The sequence below is a fragment of the Oryctolagus cuniculus genome, chromosome 6 (genome assembly GCF_964237555.1).
Source record: "Oryctolagus cuniculus chromosome 6, mOryCun1.1, whole genome shotgun sequence".
Lineage (NCBI taxonomy): Eukaryota > Metazoa > Chordata > Mammalia > Lagomorpha > Leporidae > Oryctolagus > Oryctolagus cuniculus.
In genome coordinates, this window is record NC_091437.1 from 73,772,876 (window position 1) to 73,797,635 (window position 24,760).

At 38.5% G+C, this 24,760-nt stretch overlaps 1 pseudogene; it reads right to left on the reverse strand.

Moving 5' to 3' along the window:
- Window positions 1–20,819: 20,819 nt before the first annotated feature.
- On the reverse strand, window positions 20,820–22,393 carry LOC100343199 (DNA-directed RNA polymerase II subunit RPB4 pseudogene; annotated as a pseudogene).
- Between the last annotated feature and the right edge of the window lie 2,367 nt (window positions 22,394–24,760).

The window sequence follows — 24,760 nt, forward strand, 5'->3', positions numbered from 1 at the left end:
TGACAATAAATTATGTTCATGTAAAGTCATCATACTTGTCAGATCAGGACAGACTCAAAGCCCTTTCTGACTTGATATGCAGACATCAGGACCCGATTTTATTCTTTATCATACAAAATCTATCTGACTTAACTTTAATGACATGTTTCAATAATTGTTTGATGTTATATTATTAAAATATCACACAGTGTACCAAATAAAGTTTGCTTAATGGAGTTAATGCAGATTACAGAGGAGTTAAATGGGGGGAAACACCAATTATTTTCTAATTATTCATCTCTGAAACTAAGAAACTCTGTTAATCTGCTTTATAAATGAATTTAATTTTAAGCCATCTAAATTGTTTATTATTACTGAGTTTACCACATGCGGAGTCAAACTGGAGTTAAGAGGAGGTAGGTACGTAAAATCTTCCCCCAAAACCTTCTGGACTGAAATATGAGAATCTGGTACAGTTGGTAAGGCCTTACAAAACATGTCTAACCATTTTTGTTCCATCAACTAAATGTGCAAATTAAGAATATTTCTGAAATAAGAACAAAACGGGTATTATTTTCCATTCTCCAGTAATGTTTTAGACAATACTGCTATTTAAACTGGTACTTCAATCTGTTGTACCTATTAGTTGGGATTATGGTGTCTACCTTTAGAAGTGGTCACTTAAGTACACAGACTTCTAGGTAATGTCTAGTGCTTGGTAATCAATTAACCATTTACATTTGCCAAATTAATAACACAGAAATAAAATACGGGTCATTTGTGAGCTTGACCCCTGTTGTTTCCTCATTACATGCAGTAAGTGTAAATTCAGTGCAGATATTTCTTCGCAAACTATCTTAAAAATTTTGGGAGGCAAAAAGTTTCTGGGATTAAAGACTTTTATTACAAAGGTGAAATTTATTTGTAGCATCTGCATATTAATGTATCTTGTTGCCTTTAAATTGCTGTTCTTTTTGTTAGTTGCAGTCTGCCAGACACAAAATGTGGAATCTTTAGGGCTCCTTCAGGACCAATATGAGGTCTTAAAAATCAGGACAATAAAGTGAAGCAGGACATCTGGGAGCATGATCAGTGTGACAAGGTGATCAGAATGCCCTGTCAAAGAGAGAACAATGAGGAAAGACCGTTAACTGCTCCCCGAACAGACTTACCGGGTGATATAAAGTTAAAACACCATGCAGAATTAAAATGCTTTCTTCCCTGACTCTGCCACAGCATTCATCATATTGCATTTTGGTTTTACATTTCTGTTTTCTCAACAAGATTATGAGTTATCTGAGGACAAGGTCTGCATTCTTCTTTTTTATCTTTATTTAATTTTTAGCTGTGAGCCGTTGTGTAATATCTGACACATAATGGATACTCAGGGCTTTGAATGATCATTGTTCTGTCACACATTTTCTCCTGGAATAATAAGCATTGACCAATCAGAGATAAGATGCCGTTTATAAATACATGATCAGGTGAACTGGCAGATTCTTTTGAGTATTCTAGGCAGCTTATGTGGGTAAATGTTTCAAAACAATATGATAGAAATTCCAGAAATGTGCCCAGGGATATAGAAGCCATTCTGTGTAACTGATGGATTACACCTTGGATGTTAGGCCAAATTAAGAATACCAGAATTTGACATTTCCCAGAAAGAAAAAGAAATCTAGGAGCCAACATTGTGTGGCTCAGCAGTTTAAGCTGTTGGCTATGTCGTGGGCACCCCATATTGGAGTGGCAGCTCGAATCCCAGCTGTTCTGCTTCTGATTCAGCTCCCTGCTAATGTAACTGGGAAAGGAGTAGAAGATGATTCAAGTGCTGGGGCCCCTGCCACCCATGTGGGAGACGCAGATGTAATTCCTGGCTCCTGGCTTTAGCCTGACTCAGCCCCAGCCATTACAACCATTTAGGAGTGAAAGAACAAATGGAAGATCTCTTTTTCTTTTTCTTTTTTTTTTTTACTTTTATTTAATGAATATAAATTTCCAAAGTACAGCTTATGGATTACAATGATCCCCCCCCCCCCCCCATTAAAGGTGGGTGCACTGCGTTGGCAAGGAATCTAACCCGGGTCACTGCTCGGAAGGCAGCTATGCTCACCACTATACCACCAACGCAAGATATCTTTTTCTTCCAGTCTCTCCTGCTTTATCTGTCAATCTGCCTTTCAAATGAAATAAATCTTTTTAAAAAGAACTCTAAATAATAATATATTCAGATGAAACCTTGAAACCTGACATATAAACAAATATAAAATATATATTTATATATTAAATTTACATAAAATAAATATATAAGATTGTGATGATTTATAGACATGGGTTGTATTTTGATAACATACAAATAACAATGGTATTGTGGTGTGAAACACCAGAGTGAGTTCCTTTATTCTTGTTGAAAAAATAGTTTAAGTATTCTATGCCTATACATGTAGCAATTTAGTCATAGAAAACTTAAAACACAGGATGTAAACCAGACAATATACTATAGAAAATCAAAGAACCACAAAGATTTCTACTCAATTCAGAAGCGTAAGAGGAATCCTAAGATGATAAAGAAATTTCCTCTCAAAGCAAATAAGAATTCATTATTTTTGTGAATACATCATTGCTCAGGGTCTTGTCTTTATTCAATCTTGAGGATAGCAAATTTGATTTCATCAAAAAATTTTCAAGTTAAGATTCAGGCTAATCTCATTTGTGAGTTTATTGATTGATTGAACAGGAGGTGAGTTAGTGCAGCATGGGCTGTAATTCTCATTATGATATTAAAAGTACTGTTCTGCTTTGTTTTTCTAAAAACCAGAATGTTAGCGCAGTTCTTTGGAACTGGATAATGAAATAGGAACTTGTGTTCAAGTGATCGATAATGAAATTGTCCCCAAATAAATGTGTCAGGGAGGACGACAAGAAAGTGAGATAACTTCAGACAGTATCCTAGAGCACCCCAGGGAATTTAGGATGGGAGTTAAACCTGAAATACAGGAATTGAGGCACCCATTGTTCCTGCATCTGCCAATTGCCAGTGATGGCTAACTCCTATAGGTAAAAAAATTCCTGGGCAATATGATTCTCCATGTATGCAGCCAAGAACTTGTGGGCCCACTGGGCAGTTCCAAAAAGAATGAGTCACAGGTTTGGCTGTTGGAAGTGAAAACAGATCAGAGTTTTGAAGATATGTAAATTTGTTCAATGAAACCAAAGGGGATCTGTGCAGATTACCAACCCACAGCCCCACAGACACTGGGAGGTAGCTAAATTATGATATTAAGGTGGTTCTGAAAACAAATGGACAAAATGTAGGCTATCTGGCTCATCACCTATTGCTTAGTTAAGACTGCCTTGTCCATCAGTATGGATAGGAAGGAAGGTCTTTGCCATGAGACAAGGATACAGAAGAGCTAGTTACCCAGGTCTCCCACTCCTGAAAAAGTGTGGATATAGTATGGAAATGTTTGCCTTGGTCATTGTGTATAAAGGTATCCAACTCATTTGTGGAAAACAGAATTAAAATAAGTTGATTTGGTGCAAAAGATTTTAAAACCATTGCATAATTTTTTCACAAAATGCATTTTCTGTAGACTTTATAAAGAGTCTTTATGAGTGGATTTCAAAAGTTTTTGAGTGCAAATAAACATCTATTTTAGTTCCATTTTCCACAAACTTTTTAAAGTACTCATGTACAGTTTTTCTTTTTTTCTATATGCTTATTTTTTGCTATTATTGTTTTTTTTTTAAAAATCAAGCCCCTTCAGATTCTTTAAGAATATCAATAATTTTAATCAGAATGCAGTTAAGGTTATTATGTTGGAAATTTATCCTACAGTTTTAATATAGTACTATACTTATTTTACTTTAAAATTTAACATTCAGAGGGCAAAATTATGGCCATGTTTTTAATTGGGGCCTCCTAGAGTGTTCAAATATTTTTAAAATATTTGTTTATTTAAAAGATTACAGAGAGAGAGAGAGAGAGAGAGAGAGTGAGAGAGATATTCCATCCACTGGTTCACTCTCAAGATGGCCGCAATGCCAGGGCTGAGCCAGGCTGAAGCCAGCAGCAAGGAGCTGTTTCCAGGTCTCCCTTGTGGGTGCAGAGGCACGAATATTTGAGTAATTTTCCTCTGCTTTCCAAGGCACATTATCAGGGAACTGGATCGAAAGTGGGGCAGCCGGGACTCAAAACAGTGCCAATATCTGATGTGTCACAGGAATCAGAAGCTTTGCAGGGCTTAATCTGCTACACCACAACGCTGACCTCTAGAATGCTCAAATTCTAAAAGATGTACATAAATCATAAAAACAGAAAATATTGAAACACTCCATATTATCATTTTTTGTATAATTGTACATGAATGCAATAAAAGTAATTTAGCTATTTTAGATTGGCCCAAAGCAAAATAAACAACAAAAGCAAATGGCATGAGAATTTTAATAAATGTTGACATAACATACCTCCTATTATAAATAAACATATGTATCTTTAGTTTCAATGTTCTCATCTTTTTTTCAAGATTTATTTTGTTTATTTGAGAGTCAGAGTTACAGACAGACAGGAGAGACAGAGAGCAAGGTCACCCATCCACTGGTTCACTCCCCAAATGGCCACAACAGACGGACCTGGGCCGAACCAAAGCCAGGTTCTAGCAGCTTCTTCTGTGTCACCCATGCAGGTGCAGGGACCCAAGCACCCAGACCATCTTCTACTGTTTTCTCAGACCACAGCAGAGAGCTGGATGGAAGAAGAGCAGCTAGGATACAAACTGGCTCTCATATGGAGTGCTGGTGTCACAGGCAGAGTCACTATGCCACAGTGCTGGACCCTCTATTTTCTCATCTTTAAAAGCTTATGCCTTTCTTGTTCTCACCATACTGGTGTTAATTTTTCTCCCAAGGCAAACAACTGAGCAGTGTTCAAAATGCACGGCAGAACTCTTTGTTGGTATCAAACAGGCAGCCATGACAGAAGGAACAGGACACGGAAATAAGGCAAATTGGCCTCTGCACCTGCTGCTTTCAGGAGGCAGGTTCTGGATCCTGAGCAGAGCCGAGCTCAGGCCTCCAGTTCATAACGGGAGTTAGCAGAGGAGTCATGGAGGGCTAGGCGGATCAAATTTAAATAGTAGAGAAGCAAAGGGCAAGGAACCATACAAGAAAGGAAGCCCAGAAATCTAATGGGGAGTCCTTAAAAAGTGTGGCCATAATAATAAGCCCTATCTGAAAAAAGTGATGATGTCAAGAGCTATGATGATGCCATGTGCTCATAGGACCTAGGAGAAGCCGCATTCTGGTCAGTGAGGTTGGGATTCCACATGCAGCTACTGAGACCCACGAATGCAGAGAGTGAGCCTAACATTTCCCCCAAAACAGAACTTTCCTGAAAAGTGAGCCTTATGTTTCTTTAGTTTAGTTTACTTTGACAAAGTGAGCCTATTTTCCTTTCATTTTGCCTTTCAAGTGACATTTTTAGTACAAAAATGTTTTTATTATTCTTTTTGATTTTATATGATTTATTTATTTGAAAGGCAGAAAGTGGGGAGACAGATAAGACAGAGAGAAAGAGGAGGGAGTGAGGGAGGGAGGAGGAGAGAGAGAGAGAGAGAATCTTCCAAATGCTGGCTCACTTCCCAAATGACTCCACCAGTCAAATGTTAGGATGAAACCAGGAGCCAGGGACTCCATCTTGTTCTCTCATATGGATAACAGGGGCCCAGGTATTTAGGCCATCTTCTGTTTTCCCAGGCTAATTAGCACAGAGCTGGATTGGAAGCAGAGTAGCTCGGACTCAAACTGACGCTCTGATATGGGATGCTGGCATTGTTTCATTTAATCAACTTCCTCCCTTGTTTTGAGTAAAACAGAGTTTTTTCCTTAATGGAGCCAGTGTAATTTATAATAATAAATGATACATTGTTAGTAGGAATGTCTATTTTTATAAAGTGAATGTGTTTGATCACATTTGGAAAAGCCTCCATCAGAATACATTTTTTTCTGTTATATTTCACAATGGACATGAATCTCAGCATCATATATGAGATCTGGTCTTAACACTAAAAATCGCTGGCATAATTGCTACACATAGTGTCATTCCTTGTCTCATTACCTATGAAACAATGTAATTATGGAAAATATTGTGTTTGCTTATGCACACCATTTCCCAAATGAGAGATAAATGTCTAGGTTTTTTCCATGGTACAGTAAGGTTTCATCTGAAATATTATCATTTGCATTGAGTATTATGTGAGGATAGTTGGCTATAAATATCAGTATTATACACTCCTCTCTAAATAATTAAATTTATATTCAAATTATTAAAAATTACACGATGGATATGGTTCTGTGTTTCAAAATATGAGAAATGAAATGACTAGGAAACTTCAGTCCTAGGAAATTTTTCAAAAACCTTTTTTACTAAAATATATAGCTTTACAAAAAGAAACAGTGTAAAAGTAAAATATAAAGTTTCATGAACTCAGTAATCCAAACCAAGAAATTGGATGCAATAGCATGTCCCAGTCACAGTGATTTTTCTCCATCCCCCAAAAATCAACTAGTATAATTCATAAACTTCTAGTTTACTAGTTTGAATTTTATGTAAATAGAACTAAGGGGTGTGTATCCTTTTATTCCTACTTCTTTTGCTCAATATTGTGTTTTTTTTTAGATTCATACACATTGTATGTGCAGCAAAAGTCCATCCATTTTCTGTACTGTATAGTTTTTTTGTGATTTTTACCAGAATATAAATTTAGTACAGTTTATAGGCATTGGGATTTTTAGCAATTATTATTTTTAAATCCTCACATCATCCCATATTTTCTAAACTTCCACAGTCTTCCAATAAATTCTTGATATTCTCAAAGCAATCCTCCTAACTCTTCCTTACTCTTAATATCTTTAAGGAAGACGGTGTAATGGCCTGAGGCCTAGTTCCTAGAACCTATCAATATACTATTTTACATGGCTAAAAGGAACCTTGCAGATGTGGATCTGAAATAAGGGAGACCATTCTAGATTCCCTGAATGAATCCAGTGGAATCACGGAGGACCTCATCAGAGGGAAGTGGGAAGAGGTGTTTGAGGGATGTGGTGCTGAGAGCAGCTTGTAGAGTCCAGGAAAGCAAAAGTATTGGATCCTATCCCAGGTCCTTTAGGAAGAACACCATCCTTGTGACATAGTCACCTCATGGCTTTTACTCCTAGAACTCCAAGTTAATCAATTCATGTTATTTCAATCCATTATATCTGTTATTTTTTTACAGTAGCAATAAAAAACTAATTTATATGTCATTTTAATCTTAGATTAGATTCATATATATATATATATATATATTTGAAATTATATTGTCAAGTTCCCAGAAAATTTTTTGAGCAAACTGGTATAATTATGATAAGGATGACACTGACTTTCTGTAACTAGTTGAAAAAGTTAGCAAGTATTAGCTTGTTGAATTTTTCAATCCATAAACATGGCATCACAAGCAGTTTATTTAGGCTTAAAAGTTTGTCTCAACATTGATTGTAATTTATTTTTTTCTTATTCATGATAATATACTGTGCATGTTTTCATTTACCCCAATGTCTTTATTTTGCTTTCATTATTATAGAATATTTTCTTGTTTTGAAGTAGTTTCTCTAATTTTTCCCTTTACTACTTTGAAATATAATTTCATTCTCTTCTGGCTTATAATTTTTTAAAGATTTCTTTACTGGCCGGCGCTGAGGCTCACTAGGCTAATCCTCTGCCTTGCGGCGCCCACACACCGGGTTCTAGTCCTGGTCGGGGCGCCGGATTCTGTCCCGGTTGCCCCTCTTCCAGGCCAGCTCTCTGCTGTGGCCAGGGAGTGCAGTGGAGCATGGCCTAAGTGCTTGGGCCCTGCACCCCATGGGAGACCAGGAGAAGCACCTAGCTCCTGCCTTCGGATCAGCGCGCTGCGCCGGCCGCAGCGCGCCGGCCGCAGCACGCCGGCTGCGGTGGCCATTGGAGGGTGAACCAACGGCGAACGAAGGAAGGAAGACCTTTCTCTCTGTCTCTCTCTCTCACTGTCCACTCTGCCTGTCAAGAAAAAAAAAAAAAAAGATTTCTTTACTTATTGACATCTTAAAAAAAAGTGATAAGAGAGCAAGAGAGAGGGAGAGGCAGAAAGAGAAATCATCCACCCACTGGTTCAAAATCCAAATGGCCAAAACACCCAAGAGCTGGGTCAGACCAAAGCCAGGATTGAGGAACTCCATCCAGGTCTTCCACGCATGTGGCATGGGCCCAAATACCTGAACCATCTCCTGCTACTTCCCCAGGGACATGAGCAGGGAGTTGGAAAGGAAATGGTGCAGCCAGGACCTGAACCAGGCAACCCAACATTGGATATCAATATAAGTGGTGGCTTAAATCATTATGCCACAATGCTGGCCCTGCAATATGATTTTGGAGAATTCAGCAGTATTCCCTTTTGAATGCAATTTTTATTTCCTTTGGCCTTTTTGAAAAGATTTACTTATTTGTCTTTTTTAAAACTTTTATTTTTTATACAAGTTTTATGTATTTCTTATATACCGATTTAGGAACATAGTGATACTTCCCATCCTACCCTCCCTCCTGCCCACACTTCTACTCTTCTTCCTTCTCCCTCTCCCATTCCCACTCTTAATTTTTACAGAGATCTACTTTCAGTTTACTTAATGATCACAAAGTTAACCCTACACTAAGTAAAATGGTATGAAGGGGGGAAAAAACACTGTTGCTCAACAGATGAGACAAGGGCTGTAAACAATCACTGAATCTCGAAATGTCCATTTCTCTCTAATACATTACATTTTAGGTATTCTGTCAGTTACCTTGGATCAGGGAAAACATATAGTATCTGTCTTTTGGGGACTGCCTTATTTCACTAAGTATGATAGTTTCCAGTTGTATCCATTTTGTTGCAAAAGACAAATTTCCACTTTTTTTGTTTTTACAGCACTCCATAGTGTATATTTACCCTAATTTCTGTATCCAGTAAATTGTTGATGAACATCTGGGTTGATTCCATATCTTAGCTATTGTGAATTGTGCTGCCATGAGCATGGAGTACAGATGACTCTTTCATATGCTGATTTCTTTCAGTTTGGGTAAATTCCCAGGAGTGGGATGGCTGGATCACACGGTAGGTCTATATTCAGACTTCTGAGGTATCTCCATACTGTCTTCCACAGTGACAGTACTAGTGGTCTTTAATAAAAATTTCTCTAACTTAGTTTTAGCAGTTTAAATATGATGCTCGTATGTAGTTTTCTTTGAATGCACTCTGCCTTTGATTCGTATTCCTTCGTAAGTTTGTTTCTTGATATTTTTTACTAGTTGTAGAAGACTTTCCTACTACATCTCTTGAGTTAGTGTTGCCTCATTTTTCTCCCTGTTCTTGATCAAGTGCAAACAAATGAATGTGTATGCATACACACAGACACACACACTTTAGATCTTTTTTTAAAAAAAGATTTACTTTATTTATTTGAAAGACAGAGTTACAGAGAGAGGTAGAGACAGAGTCTTCCATCCGCTGGTTCACTACCCAGATGACTGCAATGGCTGGAGCTGCTCTGATCCGAAGCCGGGAGCCAGGAGCTTCTTCTGGGTTTTTCACTTGGGCGCAGGAGCCCAAGGACTTGGGCCATCTTCTACTGCTTTCCCAGGCAATAGCAGAGACCTGGACTGGAAGAGGAGCAGCTGGGTCTCCAACTGGCGCCCATATGGGATGCCAGTGCTTCAGGCCAGAGTGTTAACCCACTGTGCCACAGCTCTGGTCCTACATTTTAGATCTTCATGTATGTGTTGTATCTGATGTGCTGTTCTGTATTTCTTCTTGTTCTCAAGCAATTTTTGTAGTTGTGTGTAATTCATTTATTTCCTTCTAATTTTCTCCTATGAAAGAACATGTGGAGCTTAGTAAAAAGAAAATTTAGGGGTCGGTGCTGTGGCACAGTTAATCCTCCGCCTATGGCACCTGCATCCCATATGGGCACCAGTTCTACTCCCAGCTGCTTCTCTTCCAATCCAGCTCTCTGCTTTGGCCTGGGAAAGCAGTAGAAGATGGCCCAAGTCCTTGGGCCCCTGCACCCACATGGAAGACCAGGAAAAAGCAACTGGCTCCTGGCTTCAGATCGGCACAGCTCTAACCGTTGAGGCCAACAGAAGGAAGACCTTTCTCTCTGTCTCTGCCTCTCATTGTCTATAACTCTACCTCTGAAATAAATAAACAAAATCTTAAAAAAAGTAAAATTTAAATATTTTATTTCAAGATTCCTCTTCAAATGTTCCAAGGTCCCATACCTATGTCTTCTTCAATCTGGATAAATTAAGATTTTCAATTTTATGAAAAATAATTTTCTACATACTTAACATAATTTTCTAGAATAATAAAATAATGTGAGTACTATAATTTGCCATCAAATATTTAACATGTTGTTTTAAAGAGTGGAAATGCAATGCCAAGATATATTTAAGGGTTGTTGAAAAGAGTAGCATGACAAACTCTGTAAGAGTGGCAGACACTTACACATTTGCCAGATCAATAAATAAATTTTGAGTGGGCATCTTTGTCTATTTCTGAATCTTTCATTAACATTTAGCAGTGATCCTATGAGAAATTACCAGAAAATTACAGGAGCAATCGGGTACCCATGCAGTTTAGGGCTCATTTGACACTGTGGTTTGAAATACATCTTTGGCAAAACAGATTATAGTGGGTTTAACATTAAAAGGAGGTCAGAATTTACAAAAAAAAAAGGGGGGGTGTATGCTACTGTTTCTGGTATATCAGGTTTTTTTAAAGGCAAATTCCTTTTTTTTTTTTTTTTAATTTGACAGGTAGAGTTACAGACAGTGAGAGAGAGACAGAGAGAAAGATCTTTCTTCCGTTGGTTCATTCTCCAAATGGCCGCAATGGCCAGAGCTGAACCGATCCAAAGCCAGGAGCCAGGAGTTTCCTCCTGGTCTCCCATGTGGGTGCAGGGGCCCAGGCACTTTGGGCCTTCCTCCACTGCTATCCCAGGCCACAACAGAGAGCTGGACTGGAAAAGGAGCAACCAGGACTAGAACTGGTGCCCACATGGGATGTTGGCTCTGCAGGTGGAGGATTAACCTACTGCGCCATGGCTGCGACCCCTAAAGACAAATTCTTATTCCTATATCAATAAGCAAAAGAAAGCTCATTATTACTAGACTATAAGTGAATATAGAATGGATTAAAATGATGGCTTTTCAAAACTGATGAAGAGAAGAAAGGGGGAAAGGAGGGGGCAGAGGAGTGAGAGAAGTGTGGTTGACTTCTTGGAACTGTACCCACAGAACACATAAAATCTGTTCTCTTTATATTAATAAAATTATTTTAAAAGACAAATATCATATGTTTTCCCTGATATGTGGAAGTTAATATGGAATGTATAGGAATGAAATGGACATCTTATGATTGATTGTTGCTTTTAACCCTTTTTTATACTCCTGTGGGACTGTGGTCTTTCTGCTTTTTGCTTGCTAAATATTATGGTTAGTGCTGTATTGTGATTGTAAAATTGTTTTAAATTAAGGTCTTGAAAAACTTAAAGAAAAAAATAAGGGAATGAAAGGGTAATTGAGAGAGGGAGAGTGAGGAGGAAATATGGTGATAATTATAGATAATATATTTATAGATATTTATAGATAATATAATTAGAATTATATCTATGAAATACTTGAAATCTATTCTTTATATTAATAAAAATCTTAAAAAATTTTAAAAATAAAATAAAAATAATCAAACATCTAATAAATCAATTTAGTGAACTATTCTCAGACTGAAAACTCAGGATTTTTGTTTTTTTTTTTAACTTTTATTTAATAAATATAAATTTCCAAAGTACAGTTTATGAATTACAATGGCTTTCCCCCCCATAAGTTCTTTTTTTTATTTAATAAATGTGAATTTACAAAGTGCAACTTTTGTATTGTTGTGGCTCCCCCCTCAATCTCCCTCCCTCCTGCAGCCCTCCCTTCTCCCACTCCCTCTCCCATCCCGCCCTTCATCGAGGAAAACTCAGTTTTTAAAAATAAGTTAAAATTAATTTTGACAAGTCTTTAGAAAAAAATGATCTTTGTTGTGGCTCCCCGTCTTCGTGGAGGAACGACACAGGACCCTGCGCTGTTCTTTCGTCTGCTCGGCCCTCCCCGGGTTTGCTGCTGGTTCTTCCCGGGTTGGCTGCCGTCCCTTCCACCTCCGTGGAAGGGCGGTTCCCCCTGGCCACTTTCCCCACTTCCGCGGGGGAGCGGCACACCGCCGGCCGGCTCTCTCGGGGGCTGCACAGGTGTTCCTTCAGATGTTCCCCTTAGATGTTCCTGGTGCATGTTGTCTCTCTCCTCCTTTATGGTCCTCCTCCGCCAATCCCAACTCAGCTACCCACACGCCGAGTATGCTGCTCTCCTCCAATCAGGAGCAGGTCCTGCTGTTTATTGGTTGAACTGGAGGCAGCTGTGTAGAAGCTGTTTCTCCCTTCTCAGCGCCATATTGTGGGAGAGCAGATGCATAGAATAAGTCTTAATTCCAGTAACTTAGTCTAGTCCGAGTTGCTCCCCACACTTTGTGGAAATTATTTTAGTCTAGGTTATACAAAGGAGACTGACTTTATTCTTTGTTATGCTGTGTACCCCACTGCCACCTGAGAGTGATCTTTCCCAAAGGGCACTTTACTTGTGACTTATTGTCTTCGAATAATTTCATAGGGAAAAACTTCGGAAAGTGGAGCTCGGTGGATCTCAGCTGCTGTTCATTGATGCAAGTGTCTCTGGAAATCAGCTATGCAAAATAATGTGTAGGTAGTGAATATAATCCAATCTTTGTTAAGTGTCCTCAGATTTGTCTGCAATAACACATGCTGCTGTGGTTTGGATGCACTTTACCCAGGTGTTCCTGTTGGAAACTTGGTTCCTACTGTGGTGTGTTAGTAGGTGGGGCCTTTTTTTTAAAGATTTATTTATTTATTTGAAAGAGTTATACAGAGAGAGGAGAGGCAGAGAGAGAGAGAGGTCTTCCATCTGGTGGTTCACTCCCAGATGGCCGCAATGGCCGGAGCTGTGCCAATCCGAAGCCAAGAGCCAGGAGCTTCTTCTGGATCTCCCATGTGGGTGCAGGGGCCCATGGACTTGGGCCACCTTCTACTGCTTTCCAGGGCCATAGCAGAGAGCTGGACATGAAATGAAGCAGCAGGGTCTCGAACCGGCGCCCATATGGGATGCCAATGCTTCAGGACAGGGCGTTAACCCACTGCACCACTGCAACACAGCGCCGGCCCCAATAGGTGGGGCCTTTAAGACCTGGGGCTTACTGGAAGATGACAAGACTGGGCCATCCCTGTGTTGGATAGGAAGATAGAAATTAACTTGTGTGTGTGAAAGGAGCCAGAGGGAAAAGAGAGGAATTTAGCAGTCTCAACAGCACACCTTCGAAGCAGCCCAGCATTTCATACAACAAAGTTCTGCCAATACCCCAGTTTACTGTGTAGATAGTCCCAGCCTTCTCCCCAGGAGAATATTCCCACAATCTTAGAAGGAATTTTATGAATTTAACACCCAGAAAAACCTTTCTCCAGATAAGGAGAGTGGGAAAAGGAGCAATAGTGCGAAGTGGACCCCATACCCTTTCAACCCCAGCTTGAATGTAGACTGAGTACAGTCTCTCAGGTTGGTCTGAACTGTTGCCCATCTGTTTTGATTGATGCATAATTCATGTGGTACCTTGCTTACTGCTACTTTCCGTGTCACATCTAAAATTCTTTTCCTTATGGGAAGACAAGGACCTCTATTCTAGCTACTTCTACTAATATCAGTGCTCCAGCTTCCTGTCTACAGGGTACTCTCTCCCTCTTGCATATGATCCCGTTGCTGTAAAGCCATCCACCATGTGGTCCTGACCAGAGCCAACTAAAAGTAAAAGATGGCATCATACCATTAATCCTCCAGAACTGTGAGGTAAATGAATATCTTTTCTTTATAAAGTGCTGCATTATGCTATAGCAACAAACAAATACAGATGCTCTAGAACTTGGCCTTAATTCCCATTCTATTCATGTGATGTGAAGTCTTCTGATGTTACCAGATGAAAATATAAAGGGGCTGGCACCACGGCTCACCAGGCTAATCCTCCGCCTGCAGTGCCGGCACTCTGGGTTCTAGTCCCAGTTGGGGAGTCAGTTCTGTCCCGGTTGCTCCTCTTCCAGTCCAGCTCTCTGCTGTAGCCTGGGAGGGCAGTGGAGGATGGCCCAAGTGTTTGGGTCCCTGCACCCACATGGGAGACCGGGAGGAAGCACCCGGCTCCTGGCTTCGGATTACACGCCACGCCGGCCATGGTGGCCATTAGGGGAGTGAACCAACAGAAAGAAGACCTTTCTCTCTGTCTCTGTCTCTGTCTCTCTCTTTCTCTCTCTCACTGTCTAACTCTGCTTGTCAAAAATAAAATACATATACAAGATATAATAAAGACATCATCTTCAATGAGTTTGAAGATTTTATAAATTTGAACAAATCTTGGCTTTGTTTGGGTGGTGGTTCTTGCTCTTACTGCACGTCTTTCTTGCTTTAGATTTTCCATAACAGAGAATGAGTGATGATGCATGTTTGGTCCATGACATGGTGGCTGACATTCAATGAAGGCCAGACATAGAGTTATTACTATCAACAAGGGAAAAGGTGTCTGAAATTGTGAGAACCAGCAGTAGGAAACAACCTTATAGGAAGATCAGCAATTTCCTTTTGTATCAGCATCAACTCATAGTTGTTTTCTTCTATACCCTGAACTTGTGAACTCCTTTATCATGGATTTCCCAGCCTCTGAATCAGTGAGAACCAAATTTGTATGTGTAGATGATCTAATCACTAGTACTCTGTTATAGATGCACATATTGAGACATCCTTATTTTTAGGAACATGGCAGCATATACACTTGAAAAAGTCCCTGGTGAGTATGAGTCAGTATATATATATATATATATATATATATATATATATATATATATATTAGTATATACTTAGCTTTATTTTTTTAAGAATTTTTATTTATTTATTCGAGAGGTAGAGTTATAGACAATGAGAGGCATAGACAGAGAGAAAGGTCTTCCTTCCGTTAGTTCACTCCCCAAAAGGCTGCAATGGCCAGAGCTGCACTGAGCCAAAGCCAGGAGCCAGTTGCAGTGGTCCAAGCTCTTGGGCCATCCTCTACTGCTTTCCCAGGCCATAGCAGAGAGCTGGATTGGAAGAGGAGCAGCCGGGACTAGAACCAGTGCCCACATGGGATGCCAGTGCCACAGGCGGAGTATTAACCTACTGTGCCACAGCGCCAACCCCTGTACTTAGCTATAAATGACTGTCCTTGGGGCCAGCACTGTAGCATAGCATGTTAAGCTACCATCTGTGGTGTTGGCATCCCATATGGGTGCCGGTTAGAGTCCTGGCTGCTCCTTTTTCAATCCAACTCCCTGCTAATGTGCCTGGGAAAGATGTAGAAGATGGCCCAAATGCTTGGGACCCTGCACCAGCATGGGGGACCCAGAATAAGCTCCTGACTTCAGATTGGCTCAGCTCTGGCTGTTGCAGCCATTTGAGGGAATGAACCAGCAGATGGAAGACCTCTCTCTGTGTGTCTTCCTCTCTCTGTCTGTAACTCTGCCTATCAAATAAATAAAATAAATTTTTTAATTTTTAAGTCAGACCTCCCATGGCTTCCTGTTGAAAACAGAAGTTAGTTATTTCATTGAAAAGTGGTCTAGAAGCAGAGAGGGCAATGGGTCTTCTCCTCAAATTGAACTATATTGGTGCATGAATTTTCCAAAACATTTACATATATATCTACATTTGAGAAGAGAGAATCCGTGGTATTTACAAGTAAGGAAAAATAAAACTGTCACAGTGAAACAGTGACAGAATAAGAAAAAGGTGTGTAGGGAGACTGTAAGATGCACGCTGATTTGCATCCAGATGTTTCTTCATTCTGTCTTTGATATACAGATATTTCTGGAGGGTTAGTTCGATTGCATTTTAGTCTTAGCTAAATTCTTCTTAAACATATGCTCTGAATCGCTAAAGTGAGATGAATTAGGAAAAAGAAACTGACACTGCAGAATTTAATATAAGAATGCATAGCTGTATTCTAATTGAATTTTGAGAAAAACATGTTGCAAACATAAACTTTATATTTGCCTTATTAACTATTTTTAAAATAAGCTGTAATATGATATAGCATGATATAACAGTATTCAACTCAATGAATTCTCACAAAATGAATACAACTTTGAAACACAGATGTTATCAGCTGTCCAAAAATCACCAGGCATGCTCCCTCCTAATCATCAACCCTCCTTACTTCTGAAAAGTGAATTGCTGCTTGATTTCCAGCAGCAGAGGTTAATTTTGTTCATTTTAAAGTTACACATTGGAATTATGCAATGTGTTTTATTTTTTGTCTGCCTTTTTAAGTTTGATGTTATTTTGTGAATATTTTCCACTTATTTTGGTGTTCATAAAGGCAGTATTTTCCTTTGATAGGGACAGATTAGAATCATGTGTGGAATACTAGGATGTCTAAAGGAACTCCAGTGTTAGTGTGTTTGTCAGCATTTGAACTGTTTCTTATAATTTTCATAAGTACTCAAGCAGTAGATATTCTTATACATATTCTTGGTGTACATACTTACATATTTTATTGATTGAATAATTAACTCTAGGGTTATTTTTTCATAAGCAAAATATTTTTTCTTGTTCTATTCTTAGCCATTTATATGGGTTAGTGATGGTAAATCCTTATGCTTTTAATTTATATATTTTTAATATGTCATCACATGAGTACCCTTTTGTGCATTACATGGCCTTTTGAGTTACTACTTTTGAAGTCCTTATTCAAGTCTCTTGCTCATTTTTAATTGAATGTCTTGTTTTTCTTATTCATTTGTAAAAGTTATTTATATATTCAGGATGATCCCTTTACATATTTGGGATGAGTCCTGTTCCTATCATGAATACTATCTTCCAGTTTAATGCGTAACAGATTTTTCTGGGTTTTCCGCAGCAGAAGAAATTCACATGTCATCCTAGGATGGCTTAAAACTCACTGAACACTTTCCCAAAAAGGTCAGTGTATAAGTTGGCAATTTTAGTCCAATAAATCTGAAAATAATTATTCCTGGGCATAATTATGAATCTTGAATATGATATACAGTATTATGAACTAGAATATATAACCTGGTTTATGTGAAGTTTAAGCTTATTTAAAAAATGAACTCAGTATTGCGTGTAGGAAATACAAAACCTGAGAAGGAAAGTTAACGTTAAGTAGAGTTTGGGAAATAAGAATGCTGACTCCATTTCCAAATGAAAATCAAGTATTGGATCTTTATGATCTATCTATAACTGACCACAGTCAACATCACGGCAAACTGTGCTGAAAATATTTCAAAAACCATGCCCGGCATTGCCATGATTTGGATGCTGAATGCTCCCAAAGGCTCATGAGTTAAAAACTTGGTCCTCAGGGTGACCTTAACAGGAAGTGATTGAACCTTTATATGATCAGACATTCATATGATCAGACCCGGTGGGAGATCCTTAGGGCATTGGGGGCATGTGTCAGAATTTGGTCCTCACGTTATAAAAGTCCGAATCTGGGCCCAGCTATGTTATCTGCCTCCTGGTTTGGCACCTGTTCTGCCATCTGCCATCAATGCCTCACCAGAGCCAGTGTTTAGGCCATGTTATTTTGACTTCGGACCTCTGGAAATGTGAGCTAAGTAATCTTTTCCTCTCTAAAAGTCAGCTGCCTCAGGTATTTTGTCATAGTAATGAAAAATTTACTAATACAAAAGTGCTGCATGAGAGCCCAGAATCTTATTTGTCTTCTGACAAACCCTCTCACCTAAGCTAATTCAAATGTACTAAACAGCAAAGGAAAGAGGAAGTGCATGACAGTATTATAACGTCATAATGATTAAGTACCACAGTTCTCATGTAAAATTTCTCCCAGGGCTGTTCAAGCCAAAGTCACTTATGTTGCTCTGGAAGTTCATAGATACATGACTTTATTTTCATGTCATTTTCCCTATAAATATACACAGTATTTTCTGTCTATGTTTTAAACGGAGTATTAATTAAGTTTTATAGGTATTTTAAAGTGATTTAAAATAACTTCATTAATCCAAACTTAAGAGAAGTAATATGGTATCAAAAGTAATATGCTTCAGAAAACAAAAGATGTACAAAATCTAAAAACAGAAATCTTAAAAAATAATAAAGTAAAAAAGTTTAAAGATTCAAAGATTACAAACACCTTTACTATAAAAGTTTTATTATTTTAATTCATTTAAGAAATTTGACAAATTGATAAATTTCCCATTTATATTCAATGAAATGTTTCTCCTTTGTTGCCTTTTTATTTTTATATAAAATATTTCAATAATACAAAAAATGTAAAGAAAATTTCAATGAGCACGCATAGATTCAAGAATTTTGACATTTTCACATATTCATTTCATAAGTAAAGATTGTAAATATATGTGCATATATATAAAATTATTGGAAAGTAGGGGTAGATATGTTAATATCATATAATGTAGGATTCATAACAAAGATAATAAAGTCAGGAAAGAAGGATGTATTATTAAGTAATGGAAATAATTCAGGGAAATATATTGATTAAATTATATTAAATATCCATTTGTTATTAAATATGTACATTTATCTCTCTGTATCTGACTCATGTCACTTAGCATAATGGTCTCCATGTTGCAAATGACAGAATTTCATTATTTTTTATAGCTGAGCAATATTCTATCATATATTTATACCATATATATCATATATTTATATCATATATTTACTTTGTCCAGTCATCTGATTGATATCTAGGTTGATTTATTGTGAATGATGTTATTATGAATATTGCTGTAATAAAAATGGGAGTTCAGATACCTCTTTCATATCTAAATATATCCTGGATATATTCCCAGGTTAGGATAGGGGTCATATGGTTGGTCTATTTTTAGTATTGTTAAGAATCTCCCTGTTACAGTCCATAATAGCCATAGTAATTTGAACTCCCACCAAGAGTTCCCTATTCTCCACAACTTTGCCAGAATTTGTTTTTACACTTTTGGATTAGAGATATTCATTTTTAAAAAGATAAAAGCAGAGCAACACAGAGAACGGTGTAGCAGGCAGGAGCTTAACTCGCTGTGCAACAACACTGATCCCTGATTATAACTGTTCTAATTGCAGTGAGATAATACCTCACTACATTTTCATTTGTATTTCCTTAAAGGCCACTTTTTTCATAAATTTTCTGGCCATTTGTTATGAGTGAATCTATTTTAAAAAAAATAGATGATCACATAATTCACCAAAAAGTAGTAGGGAAAGTCGCAGTACTAGTTAAGAACACTGTAGATTCTAGTGACAGCATAGTGGCAGCAGCCAGCATTTATGACCACTGATAGGCACTATGTTGTTTAATAGTCAGAGACCTACAGGGAACCTTACTGAGCTACTTAACCTGCATATTAGCCTCTGAATGTATTTTCTTCCTATTTTCTGGAATTTCACAATTAAAACCATACCTAATTCTTGACTACTAAATATAAAAAAAATAAAATGAACACAAATAAAAACTTGGCCTACCTTCATCACCCAAATGTCTAGATTACTATGCTTGAGTAACATATTTTAATGAATGCAATAATTTTGGATAATCAAGATTAATGATAAATTCCTAAAAATGATATGTCTTAGGATTTCTTGTTAAAATTTGTTGTGTCATGTAAAATCTACCCATCAGCTGTACATCAAATCCATAATGGAATGAGATTAGTAAGAGAAATTGGGTGTTGTGCAGTGGCATAAGCCATTGCCTGGGACACCTGCACACAGCAGCAAAATGCCAGTTCGAATGCCAACAGCTCTGCTTCCTATCCAGCTTTCTGCTCATGCCACCTGGGAGGTAACTGATGATGGCTCAAGGGTCTGGCCAGCTGCCTCCAATGTGGGAGACCTGGATGGAATTCTGGGCTCCTGGTTTTGGCCTGGCCCAGTCTTTGACGTTTCATGCATTTGAGGAGTGAACCAGCAGATGCAGGGTATGTGAGTCTGTTTGCTTTTTTTCTCTCTCTCTCTCTTTCTACCTTTCAAGTTTATGAAAAATAAATAAACATTAAAAATAAATTACATATGCATAAAATGCCTTAAAATACAAAGCTTGAGAGAAAATATGCAAGAGATACCATCAGTTAAAAAATGCCTCTGTTAATGGGAAAAGAAGGTTGCCTGGACACATTATTGGGATAAGAAGGAAAACTGGTGTTTTATAGACTATTATTGTATAAATCAGAGAAAATTGGGAATACCTTTGGAATTGTGAATATTGAAAGCAAATAGTAACAAACAAACTCCTTCATGAGGAAAGAAATTTAAGAATTGTATTAGAAAAAATATATTTTGGAACTTCTGGAAATAAAAAAAAAAAAAGACCACTGGTTCTAAAAACTACTTTAAATAGGGAAGAGTTCACTTAAAAAGTCACAGTCACTAGAATTGTGAAACAAGGAATGACCTGGGACAGGGTGGGTTGTAAATCCACCCTGGGAAAATAAGGGTTCTCTGCATCATTAGCCTTGTTGCCCAATCTAGTCCTTTTAACTTGGGCTGTTCAACTGGTGGAGGACCCAGCATTCTAACAAAGATGGAGGAGAAGGAAGAACAGGAACAGGAGGCAGAGTGTGCTCTTGTCTTCACCTTCATCAGAGTTCCAATGCAAGATTTCAAATAAATGCAATTAGCTCATTTGCTCTTTTTTTTTTTTTGAATTTATAAAAATATTTTATTTTTGCCTTAACCAGTAGTTAACATAAAAGTATCCTGACCTTAAATTATTTCTTTTATACCTCCCATCAGCTGGATAACCCACTGCACCATGACACTCACCCGCCCAACCTCAACTTTTAAAGCCAAATTTGTTCAGTCCTTGATTTAATCCTTACATCACAAATCCATGTATGGCCAGCAAGTGTCTGAAAGAAAAGCCTTCAAATTATACAAATAAGCTTGCTTATTTTCCCTCAGAAAAATCAACTCTAGAATGTTTTGTTATAACCCAGCCTAAGGTTGAGTGACTCCACTGAGGAAGCTCAGGAGAGGAACCCTCCTTCCCATCCCACCCGCCATGATGGAACACCTGTTGCTAAGGATCAAGCCAGAGGCATGGACTGGATGCCTGAAGTTGACTTCCCAGTCTTCAGAACTCCAAGTCGGGCCTATGATAGAAACATCTTAATTTGTGTGACAGCAACAAAATGAACCACTTACTCCAAATACCCTCTGCAAGACATTTCAAGAAGACAGGCTAAGGAGCCATGTCCCTCAAGGCTCAGGGCCCCATAACGCTGAGCACAGGTGCCCTAGATCTCACTGCTTCCCACCTCCTGGGTTAGGCACAAGGACGCCAATACTCTCACAGCCATGAACACCTGTCAGGTTTCATTCTTCCTTTCACATCTAGGTAAGACCGTTTTCTCCCTACATAAGTTTCCTATGTCCTTGTCCCAGTCTACTAAAAACTATCAACACATTCAAATTAAAATATGAAAACATTAACAGTAAAAATAACTACAGGGGAGCCCAAAACCATAGCATGAGGCAGTCAACAGCTTATACCTCACCCCTACCCTCTTCCTGGCACAGAAAGCCAGGTGCCCTAGAAAGCCACGCCAAGACTATGTGCTCATCCTGGTCTAGCAGTCACATTTCAACAGCAACCTGAACCAATCCTGGGCTGTGCTCTCCAGAGGAAATGTAGTAGCATTTCTGTGCAAGACACCCCAGACCCAGGGAAGGTGATGCTGTGCTGGGCATGTGGTTCCCTCCAGCAGCCGAGAAGTCTGGAGATTAATACTGAAAGCTGCGCTTTGTCTGAATATCATCAAGAATTTGTTGCAGCTCCTCGTCTTCAAATCGCCCCTCCAGGCTTGGGATCAGGGCCTTTGACTCCTCGGCAGTCTCTGGACAAAGGTTGGCTAAACAGGCCAACTCAAACTTATGAAGCTTCTTCTGGAGCAGCAAGCTGCGGACACTGGCAATGGTCTCTCTGTTTTTGAAACGACTGAAACGGGCTGTGTAGGTCAAAGTCTTCATGAAGACCTCCGAGAGTTCCTGTTCATCCTCTGCACTCTCATTCTGCTGCTTGCGATGCTCCAGAAGCATATGCACCTCGGAATTTAGAAGTGTCTCAGCTGTTTCAAACTCTTTGGGAAAGATGAGCTGTGAAGCATCCTCCTTGACGTCGCCAGCCCGCGGATCAACGCCACCGGCCACCATAGCTGTCTCGCGCGCCGCCACAGACAGCCAGCTCATTTGCTCTTAAGAGACAGGGAAGCAGGCTGCAATTACTGTTAGCTCAACTATTTGCAGTAGAGAAAACAAACTTACTAAGTCATTACAGGGATCCTACATTTTCATATATACAAAATGACCTCTCATTCATAGCATTTTTAGAAACAACAGATTTCAATACCAAATAATATCATAAAAAGAAGGTGTTACTTGTTCCTTCTTCCAACTCTGGTCAGCAGAATATTTCCACAAAGAGACTGACTGACCCACGCACGCACGAGGCTGACAGTAATCGGACTGGACGGCCATCAAGAGACCCAGGAGAAATGTGCTTCACCTGGGAGACTTCCCTCTTCCACCACTGAGCCTCCACCACCCGGCCTGCTGCCCCTGCTGGGCTTCAGAGTGGCGGCAGGAATCCTGTCACACTTGTTCTGAATTGTTAGGAGACCTTCAGGAAGCACGATGGATTGCAATCATCTGCCCATTCCCGAATCCCCTTTGCCCTGTCCCCGCGGGCTGAAACTGAGAGTTTCCCCTCACCTGAGAGCTAGGGCATGTCACTGTCACTTGCATATCTGAGTTGGAAAAAACAATTTTGCACAGCACTTTTCCTTTCCCATGCCTTATTTTGAGTAACTTGCACAACATGAATAGTTGCTTCTGACTTTTGAAAACATGTTGATGAATCGTCTTATAATAGAACGATTTTTTTTTTTTTTATGAAAAGCAGCATAGATCAAAAAGCAAATGCAATGTTCTCACTTGTTAAAGACACAATGGAGGGTACTTTGTAGACACCGCTGGACTGCAGCTCTGGCTATGCTCCCGGCCGCCGCCAGGGGTCCCCTTTGACTTTCGCATGCTTTAAGGAGGCTCCAGTGGAAGAGTCAGAATCTGTTTAATTGATCTCTTCTTGCTGTCTTCACCTCTCACCCTCGTTTATCAGTATCTTATCACAATTTGCCACTCACCACTTCTGAAAAACTACTGTGTTTCTCAACACAGAAAAATGAAACATTAAAATGAATTCATCCAAAGTTCTTGCGATAAATAACTTACATGAAGACATAATATAAAAGAATAAACAATGAGACTAGACATTCCCAATGTATTTTCTTCTTTACAAGGGAAAATTCTGTATAATTTTAACAGCTTATAAATTGTCAAAGAGTGTTCAAATCATGTTATAAATATAACATTGATTCCTTACAGTATAAAAGCTATATTATGTATTACACGTTTTGATGAGACCATGGAAATAAAAAGTGTGTGTTTCTAATGGATAATGTAGCCATATTACATTTTTTGGGTACTGTTTGTATTTGTATTTAGTCCTTCATATATATTTTTTTACTCATGTTTAAGATAAGAACATTCAAGTACAGAGAGGTGAAGTAAGTTCTCTAAGCTCCTCAGTCTTGAATTTGCATTTGCAGAATATTTGAAGACAGTTGTGTCTGATATTGGAGCCTTGCTTTTAGCCACCAAGAAATAATTATTACAGTTATCTAAAATAATAAAGGAGAGTTAAAGAGAGTTTGGAAAGTGTCAAAGTGAAAATATATATTTTACTCGAAATTCAGGAAAATCGTAACAATAACAGGTAACTTATTTAATTTTACTTTAAGAGATGGTACAAGTGTAAGAGTGGATGGTTGGATTAATCTGTCATTTATATTTAAATCCTCTCAAGGTCATTTAATGCCTTTATCCTGTTAAAATAGGTACACATAAATAGAACTGGTCATCTATGCTTTTAGGAAACATTTGAAGTCCAAATTGTGTCTGCCAGTATACATTTAAGATCTTGTAACTTCAGTGTAAGATGGGGAGTCTGTCCTGAGGCCTTCGGTCATATCTGGAAGTCAGCTGCAAGCTGGTTTTATCCTCAGGAGTGGTAGCCACTCTGTAACAGCCACATTTATTGCTTTGATTTTTTTTAGAGTCAATTTTATTCCTTCTAAAGGCAAGCTGGTTGAAAAGAAATGTAGCTTTAGTTAAAAATGGGGAAAATTGCTCCCACAGGTTTCTTTTCCATTGCTTTACCCATCCTCTTACTGTCAACAATACCATTTCTCAGAAAGATGAAATAGCTGTCTTTGGTAACTGAAGACAAAGCAATATACATTCTTATCAGCACAGTGTGAGGCTATCTGTGAATAATTAATGGAAGGCTTCACCTGTGAAGAACATGATATGGGAAATTTGGCATATATTCATTTGGTCAATGAAAACCAATGAACTATGTTTTATCCGTTGTTGTTCCTTTTGTATCTGTTTTTATGTAAATCTTGGTTCTCTGTCCTTCTCGGTTCTCCAAAAAGCTATCTGCATTACAACTTCTTTGTCCAGAGATTCGTAGTATGTGTGATAGAGATTTTGATATCACAGACACAAGTA